This window comes from Grampus griseus, assembly GCF_964374135.1.
Source record: "Grampus griseus genome assembly, chromosome: X".
Lineage (NCBI taxonomy): Eukaryota > Metazoa > Chordata > Mammalia > Artiodactyla > Delphinidae > Grampus > Grampus griseus.
Window position 1 is genome coordinate 110510206 of NC_138999.1, and position 9753 is coordinate 110519958.

Consider the following 9753-nt stretch of genomic DNA (forward strand, 5'->3'; position numbering starts at 1 on the left):
TTGGGTCTTCGTTGCTGAGCACTGGCTTTCTCTGGTTGCAGCAAGCGGGGGACCACTCTTCGCTGTGGTGCGCGGGCTTCTCATGGCGGTGGCTTCTCCCGCTGCGGAGCACGGGCTCTAGGTGCACAGGCTTCAGTAGCTGTGGCACGCAGGCTCAGCAGTTGAGGCGCACGGGCTTAGCTGCTCCGCGGCATGTGGGATCTTCCTGGACCAGGGTTCGAATCCACGTCCCCTGCATTGGCAGGCGGATTCTTAACCACTGCGCCACCAGGGAAGCCTAAAACACAATTTTTTTTAATTAAAATGTGTAGATGTATTAAGGAATGAACTGCAGAATTTGAAGTATCTCCAAATAAAAGCTTGAGACTTCCAGTTGGATATCCTACCCCTTCCCCACTAACTGTTCAGTCTCCTCAGTCATTCAGAGTTGTCTGGTGGGAAAGTTCAAGAAGCGCTGAGAGAGAAGGATGCTGCAATGCATGCATCCACCTGACTTGAGAAGGACCTTCCAGATGAGGGCAATGGAAGAGTTCTTTATTACCAAACTGCAGCTGTGGGAGGATAGAAGTCCCCTTTCATTGCCTGGGGCTTCAAAGGAGAAAGACTCAAGAAATATTCGTTGTGTATTGATGTGTTCCTGCTTGCAAGTGTACTTTATCCTATTGTATTTCTCACTGCCAATGTATGGTATTTCAGATACATCGTGGGCTAAATGCACTTTTGTGAGGAAATCTGGGAAACTCACATCCTTTCCTAACACCTTTTCTGTGGGAACATGTGTTCCAAGTTCCAAAAAAAGAATTTAGAAATTAATTTGGGGGATACATTGGCAATTTTTCTTGTATGTATAATGCATCTTCCTTTTCGAGATGATGCGGCTGAAAGTGCTACCAAGTATAAGTTTGGCTGGAAAGGTCAATGCTTGGTCCATAGACCTTGCCACTGGATTCATGTAAATATTGCCCTTTGGCTTGTGGCAACAACTGCTATTTACAGAGCATGTGCTATCCTTATTTGCAAATCTGCCTAAAATTCATGATCTGTAGACTTTGTTCTGCAAGAGTCACCTCATTTCTGATCCTACTCAACACCTTGCCCTGTCTGCTACTACTTTCCCGAATTATGTCTTTTCATTTGAAATGGTCTTGAATTGCTCTGCAACGTTGAGGTTGGAGAACAAAGCAAATTTTTTTTATAGAGAACCATGGGGTCATATTTGGGAACCTCAAAACAAATCCTAGTCTATAGGACAGGACAATACGTCCATTTGGCAGATGTGAATATTGTAGAAGTTATCCAATAGTCATTTTCACATAGCCAAACTTGTTTAGTAGCTACCAGAATGCGTGTCCAATGGTGGTATTAAATACTTTTATAAAGTTCATAAAGCAAGGTCAAGGGCATTCATAAAGGCAAGGTCAGGGGCGTTCCTTCTCTATCCAGTATCTGAAATTTATCACTGAAACTACAGTACGACAAAAAACCACATTGTGATCCCACTGATCAGTGTTCTTCAGAAGCTGGTACAAAGGATTCTGGTGACAGTATCTTGCTTGCCACTCTAGTGACCATTCTGTTCATATCAGTGAGCTTCTTCACCATTCTTGTCAAAGACATTTATGATAGTGGCATTTTTAAACAAATTTTGTGATGCATGCACACTTTGGTTTTAGAATTATTTTTAATAAATTTATTTTATTTATTTATTTTTGGCTGCATTGGGTCTTCGTTGCTGCGCGCGGGCTTTCTCTAGTTGTGGTGAGCGGGGGCTACTCTTTGTTGTGGTGCGCGTACTTCTCATTGCGGTGGCTTCTCTTGTTGCAGAGCACTGGCTCTAGGCGCATGGGCTTCAGTAGTTGTGGCTCACGGGCTTAGTTGCTCCGTGACATGTGGGATCTTCCTGGACCAGGGCTCGAATCCATGTCCCCTGCATTGGCAGGCGGATTCTTAACCACTGCACCACCAGGGAAGTCCCAATAGTGACATTTTTGAAAATGTGTTGTTTTCTCGGTGCTCTGTGTGTCAAGGAAAAGGTGATGGTAATAGCTAGTATACGTTTACCATTTCTTGAGTACCCACTATTGTATCAGGCACTGTGCTAGGTTCTTTACATATGATATTGCTAATCCTCCTGGTAATTTTATGAAATGAATATTATTATCCCTATTTTACAGATCAGAAAACAGAGGCTTAGAGAGGCTAAACAACTCATCTGAGGTCCAAGGCTGGTGAATGACAGAAGGCAGATTCAAATCCCAGACTGTCTGGCTCCAAACCTCACCTTTATTAAGTACTCTCTTCTTCACAAGGCTTCCTCCTTGACAGTAGAAATCATGTTGAGAAAATGACGGAAAAATATTTCTGCCGATTGTCTCCATGGTGTTCACTCTGGGTTTATTAGAAGAAACTGTCACTCTTAAGGCTCTGGTTTTATATACAGCCAGATAATTTCTTTAGCTCCATGTAAAAGCTGTTGTAAAGTGGAAGTTGGAGAATAACTTGGGATTCTTGCATGTACCCAAAGTAAATTCTTGGAACAGGAATGAACTCAGGACAGTTAGAGGTCAGGGAGTGGGGAAAACCTAACAACTTAGATGTCCAAGAAGAAGTGTTTGGCAGAATATTGTATAGTACATTCATAAATGGGATACTAAGTGGTCATTATGAACAATTATGTAATATATATTTGATGACATGGAAATATGCTTCTAATATATTTCTCAGTAAAAAAAAGGCAAACAAGAAAACAGAGTGATCCCATTTTTGCAAAAAGATAGAAATTATTTACATAAGTAGATTTCCACAAAGGAAAAGTCTGGAAGGTTCCACTCTAAATGTTAACAGTAGTTACAGCAAGGTGGTGGGATTATGTGTGACTTTTTTCTTATTTTTGCTTTTCTAATCCTAATTTTCCTCCATGAAGGTATTCATGCTTATATAATAAATAACATATATATATATATATATATATAACTGAATCACTTTGCTGTACACCTGAAACTAACACAATATTGTAAAACTTCAATTAAAAATACAGAGAAAAATAACATTTTCACAAGTGAATCAAAAAATATTGCTGAAAACTTGACAGGTTGAAATAATCCCTAACGGAAGGAGTAGGAGCTAGTAGACAGGGTAAGTCAAAAAGGGACTATTTCGTACTGAAGAGACAATGCAGTTATTTCATGTGTAATGTAAAAGAAGAAATATAAATTACTGTGCTGTTTACAGTAATGTTACCTGGTTAAGGAACTGTTTTTTGGTGTTTTTTTTTTGACTTTATCATTTTAAGTTGCGTGTAAAAGAATTTTTTTTTACTTCTAAAAGTTATCACACAAAACCTAGCTCAGGAAAAAGTTATAGCCAGATTTTTTAAATACTTCCCACCCTGAAATTCTACACACACCATGCAAGCCCTAAAACATGAAACACATGCTAAGTAATCTGAATTGGATTTGCTAAAACCAAATGGTGAATATTATTAGAGGCAGAATAGCCAATTATTACCAGCTTGGGCTCTAGAGTTGGAAAGACTTGGAGTTCGAATTCTACCAAATTATTTAACCTCTCTAAGCCTCAGATTTGCATCTGTAAAATGGATATAATACCTAACTCAAAGTGGCTTTATGAGGACTTAATGTAAAAGTATACGTAAAACATTTAGCATGGTCTTGGCATGTAATATGCATTCAATGGATGGTAGTTAACAAAAAGAAAAGCAGGGTGATGCTTTGAGTTTCAGACTGAGCCAAGGAAAAAGCCAGGATATGAGAAAGTCCAGAACTAAAGTCCTAAACTAAATTGCGGATAAGGCAGAATTGTTGTTTGCCAAGTGATTTTCTCTGTTCGTTATCATTTATTAGGGTCAGCAATTTGGTGCAATCACACTTCCTCGAAGGTAAGTTATGAAAAAGGCAGTTAAGTGAGGGAGAAGAGGGTCAGGACACCTCCCTGCTTAGAATATGACCTCCTTGAGGACAGGGACCGTATCTAATTCATCTTTGCTTAAAGGCTACATGAAATGAGGTGGAGGGAAGGGGGTCCAGGGGCTGGCTCCCCAGTGGCATTGTGTCTTCCACCCTCCACACATACCCTTCAGGTGTTATGTTGCCCTCTGTGGTTTCTCCCACTTTTCCTCTTTTAATTTTGCCCTAGGTGTCCATTTCGGACAGATTTCATATTCATAATAATATATTTATAAAACACTTTTCAAGGCTCTTTTACAGCTTACCCACTCTGTGTTAAACAGTATATCAAGGAGTATGATGACTTGCAGAGAAAATGGATTAGGCTCGTCTAGAGCCTCGACCAGTGGTCTCAAACATTAACACACCAGCATCACCTGGAGGGCTTGTTAAACACAGATGGCTGGACCCACTCCAAGACTTTCAGAATCGATGGGTTTGGGGTGTGGCTAGGAATTTGCCTTTCTAACAAGTTCCCAGGTGATGCTGATGCTGCTGGTCCAGGGACCACACTTTAGAACCAGTGACTTAAAACAGAGCTCAGCAAACTTTTTCTGTAAAGGACCAGATAGTGCATATTTCAGGCTTTGTGGGCCAAAAGGTCTTTGTTATAACCATTAAACTCTGCCGCTATAGCATGAAAGCAGCCATAGACTATAGGTAAATTGTGAGCATGGCCGGGGTCCAATAAAACTTTATTTATGGACACTGAAATTTGAATTTCATGTGATGACATATTATTCCTTTTTTGACTTTTTCAACAATTAAAAAATATAAAAACAATTCTTAGGTCGAGGTCATACAAAAATGGGCATCAAGCTGTGTTTGCTGAACGTACCTGAAAGAGAACTCATTATCTAAGGAAGATAAAACAAACACAAGTGGAAAAAAGAGGCATAACAAAGCAATAAACATGTGAGTAGGTGTTTAACCTTGATAGTAATCAGGGAAATGCAAATTAAAACCACAATAAGATACCGCTACACATCCACTACAATGGCTACATTTTTTTAAAGATTAACAATACCAAGAGTTGGGATGAGAAGCAATGGGGACTCTCATGTAGTGCGGGTGAGAGTGTAAATTGTATAACCACTTTGGAAACCAGTTTGGCATTATTTACTAGTGCTGAACACACATGTACCCTATCATGGCAGAGAAATGGAGACGTGCCACCCAGATTCTCCTTCAATAAAGGACATTCTGTGCAGATATGGGGAATGCCATCAACAGATAGCTTCCAGCTGCCAGCTCCTTGAAGGTCTGCCTTAGCTGCAGAGAGTTGCTTTGCCCAGGGTCATGCTCTTCCTAAGATGAATGAGCAAGACAGGCGTGTCAATGAGCCAGGCCTGACACAGAGCACACTGATGGGCACTACTTGTTCTGAAGCTCCACACCAAGTTGGCTCAAGCTTTGTCAGACTTGGGTCACAGTTCACCTTCTCCCTCGGCCCAATCCTCCTTCCTCTGCCTTTCTTTCATAGAGGTTGGTCCTAATAAACATCTTGTACTCAATACCCCATCTCAGGTTTTGCTTCTGGAGAGCCCAACCTATGACACCTTTGACCCAGTAATTCCACTAGGATAATATACCCTAGAGAAAATCATTCTTATGTACACCAAAATCTATGTACAAGAATATTCATAGCAACTTTCGTTTATAATAGCCAAATGCTGGAAACCGGGCTTCCCTGGTGGTGCAGTGGTTGAGAGACCGCCTGCCGATGCAGGGGACACGGGTTCGTGCCCCAGTCCGGGAAGATCCCACATGCCGTGGAGCGGCTGGGCCCATGAGCCATGGCCGCTGAGCTTGCATGTCCGGAGCCTGTGCTCCACAACGGGAGAGGCCACAACAGTGAGAGGCCCGTGTACCGCAAAAAAAAAAAAATGCTGGAAACCACCCAAATGTCCATCAGCAGGAGAATGAATTTGATGTATTCACATGATGAAATATTATACATCAATGAAAATGGCAGCAATATATATCTACATGCATGACACAATATGGAGTGAAATAAGCAAGATATAAAAAGAGTGCCTACTATATGATGCCATCCATTAAAAGTTCAAAATTAGGCGAAAGTATTTATGGCTGCATTCATAATTGACAAAAATATAAACAAAAGCAAATAAATGATTACCACAGAAGTCAAGATAGTAATGTCCAGGTATGATCTTCAAAAATTTTAACTGGTATGACTCAAATCCAATTGGATAGAAGCTTTTATACCTCATGAGAGTATGCTGGCTCAATACCAACACTGGTTTAATTCTGGGTGGTGGAAGAAGGGGTGGTCAGAGAGAGAGGCACCTGGTTTGGAGGTGTCTTCCAAAATGCCAACAATGTTTGGTTTCTTGACCTGGCTAGAGGTTACATGGGCATCCACATGGTAGTAATTTGTTAAACTGTACGTACGTATTTTATGTACATTAAAAGCAGGAAAAAATAGACATACTATAGGAAAATATAAATGCTTTATAAACATTTACTTTAAAAAGTATAACTGTAATGGAGAACAGTATGGAGGTTCCTTAAAAAACTACAAATAGAACTACCATATGACACAGCAATCCCACTACTGGGCATATACCCTGAGAAAACCATAATTCAAAAAGAGTCATGTACCAAAATGTTCATTGCAGCTCTATTTACAATAGCCCGGAGATGGAAACAACCTAAGTGTCCATCATCAGATGAATGGATAAAGAAGATGTGGCACATATATACAATGGAATATTACTCAACCATAAAAAGAAACGAAATTGAGTTATTTGTAATGAGGTGGATAGACCTAGAGTCTGTCGTACAGAGTGAAGTAAGTCAGAAAGAGAAAGACAAATACCATATGCTAACACATATATATGGAATTTAAGAAAAAAAAATGTCATGAAGAACCTAGGGGTAGGACAGGTATAAAGACACAGACCTACTAGAGAATGGACTTGAGGATATGGGGAGGGGGAAGGGTAAGAAAAAATAAAAAAATAAAAAGTATAACTGTAAAGCACTGAGGAGATGGTGGGGGAGTGAAGGTAAGAATGATCAGAGCTCATCGTGTGCTAGCTCACTGTGTGCTTATTTGTTCTGTAACAATATGTTATAAAACAGATCTTGAGAAATTCCAAGACATTCTATAAAGAGTTACAGAGAGAGAACCACTGTTGTTCAGAGGGAGCATTCTTTTCCAGCTGAGAGGTAACAGGAGGAAAGCTTCAAAGAAAAAGGACTATTTGAGGTGAGCATTGAAGAATAGGGACGATTCCAGCAGGTACCGCTGCAAAGGAGGTTTGGGGGAAAGACAGCTTTAATGAGATGTAAGGAAGAATGAATCACTTGTGATCAAGAAATTAGATAAATTGATGAGAGCAGCATTTCCCAACTTGTTTTGCTGCTTAACATCCTTCGATGTTAGAAAATTTAGGAAATTCTGAATCATACGTTATTTTCTGCAAGAGATACCTATATTGAATAACTACTGTGCTAGGTGCTAGGTATACAGCCATAGCAAAACAGACACTGTCATGGAGTTTACACCGACTATACTGGGACTTAATTTCTTTCTACAGGCACCATTCTCCCTGAGAGCAGAAAACAATCTAGACTCATCCATGTAAACTCAGTCAATTCGATGTTGTTTTTGTGTGTGTGTCATTTCATATTTAAACTCGGTCAGATTTAGGAGTACCCTCCCTCCCTCCTTCATGACCCTCACGTTGATTTTGAACTCCAGAGTTTATGTAAGACGAAATAGCAGTGGTGGGGAGGAGGTGTCCACTTCTTAGGCTCTTGATATATTCTGCACTGGCCTTCCCTGAGATGTACGGTCACCCTGTCATCCATTCCTGCTGCCATCTGTGAAGGTGGCCAACTCTGCCTCAGGGCTCTAATCGCCCCGGTTCCTACTGCCGCCCAACGCCGCTTCCCCTTGTCATAACCACAAGACTCCAGCTTCTAAGTTTTCTTTTCCTATTTGCCTCCTTCTTCTCAGTTCTGAGGCTCTTAGGATGGAGGGATAGAGTGAGTAACATAACACATCTTGCCCAGCAAGTATTCTTCCGAAATCTTTCTCTCTTACACCCTGGACCGAGACATGAAACAATAACCTAAAAACAAAGAGTATGTTCTGCCCTTCTTTTGTGACATCTGCATTGGAATTGAGACCAGCCTCCTGTGTCACGTCCTGCCTCAAAAGGTCACAGGGTTGAGGTTAGAAGAGAGCTTGGGTAATCTTTATAGATCACCCCTTGGATCCATCAGGGTATAGATTAAATGCCGCAAATAGATAAAAACTGCATTCAAGACTTGGTTGGAATCCTTGAATTTTGTGCTTTAAAAAAAATATCAGCTTGCTTATTACTTTAATAATTTTTGTGTTTAACCTCCAGATGATGATATCAGAGAGATGGTTTTACTTTGCAGATGTGGCTAATTTTTATTCCTGATAAACAAAAAACTGAGTTGAATTCAGCCATAACTCTATTTTCTCTTTTAGGGTTTTCAAATTACTAGAGAAATCTTTATGTGCTATGTAAGAATTTTGATCAGATAAATGCAGCTTATGGGCCTGATGAGTATCGCCTTGAGAATTTGTAGAATTTTAATCATTTTTACGGTCTGTATTTCAACATCAGCATCCCTTTGATTCTTTGCGGATATATGTCAAACAGCTCATGACCAGTAAAAAATAATTTAACACTCTATAAAGGTCAAAACTGAGATGGCAAGTTAGAAGTATTCAGCTGGATGATCAAAAGAGTACCTGAGTCATGAGCACACCCATCTGACTGCCACTAGCCACTGCACTTGTTCAATTCCTAAGGGAAATGCTGGGCAGAGCATAACGTTTGTGAAGAGTAGACTTGGGAGGTAAATCTGGAAAGATTTGTTCAGGACAGAATCCTTTTTAATAATTTTTAACTCCAATTTCTGAGGGAAAGTAGGCCTGGGTGCTGCCAGACCTGGCTATGGGATTTGTGAAGCAGAAAGGAGATCCTGGTCAAGCAGAATGAAATAGGGGAGGAGGGTGAAGGGAATTAAGAAACTAACCAGGGCATGGGAGTTCCCTGGTGGCCTAGTGGTTAGGATTCCGCACTTTCACTGCCGTGGCCCGGGTTCAGTCCCTGGTCAGGGAACTGAGATGCGTGGCCAAAAGAAAAAAGGAGAAAAAGAAACTAACCAGGGCAGGAATAAAGTAGCTAAGGGAAGGTGAGATGTAGAGGGGAGGAGGAGGGTCTTCAGGGCCTCCTCCGCCTGCTGTGCCTGTCCCCCCTTCACATGAGTCTTTCTCACCCCAAATTCCATAAGGAATGAAAAGTATAAATGGAAATATATAAATAAAAACGAGCTCTTCGTTATGCTGCTCTGCATGGAAAGCAATATCTATGTTGGATTTGTGTATATGAAAAGCAAGGCTTTTCAACTACTGGGGATTTAAAAATCAATGAATCATTTATGCCTCGGCTCAGCCTGCCTTCCAGCCTCTGGCTGCTGACTCACCTACTCGAATCTTCCTCCCCAGCCTCATCTGTGTTAGGCAGGCCTGTTTTTACCTTTGCAGGCCCTACACTCTCTTACTGGTGAAGGCTTCAGCCAACATCATATTAAAATGCATCCCCGTCCTGCATTAAAAATTTATATTTTTGCTATAAATTTTTGAAAGGGCTTTTGTAATTTCGCTCTTGAAATTATTTGTCCGTGCATAACTAATTTAATTTATAATGGGCATAACTAATTTAATTTATAATGGCTGTGATTTCTCCATAATCATTATGCATACTTGAAAATTGGA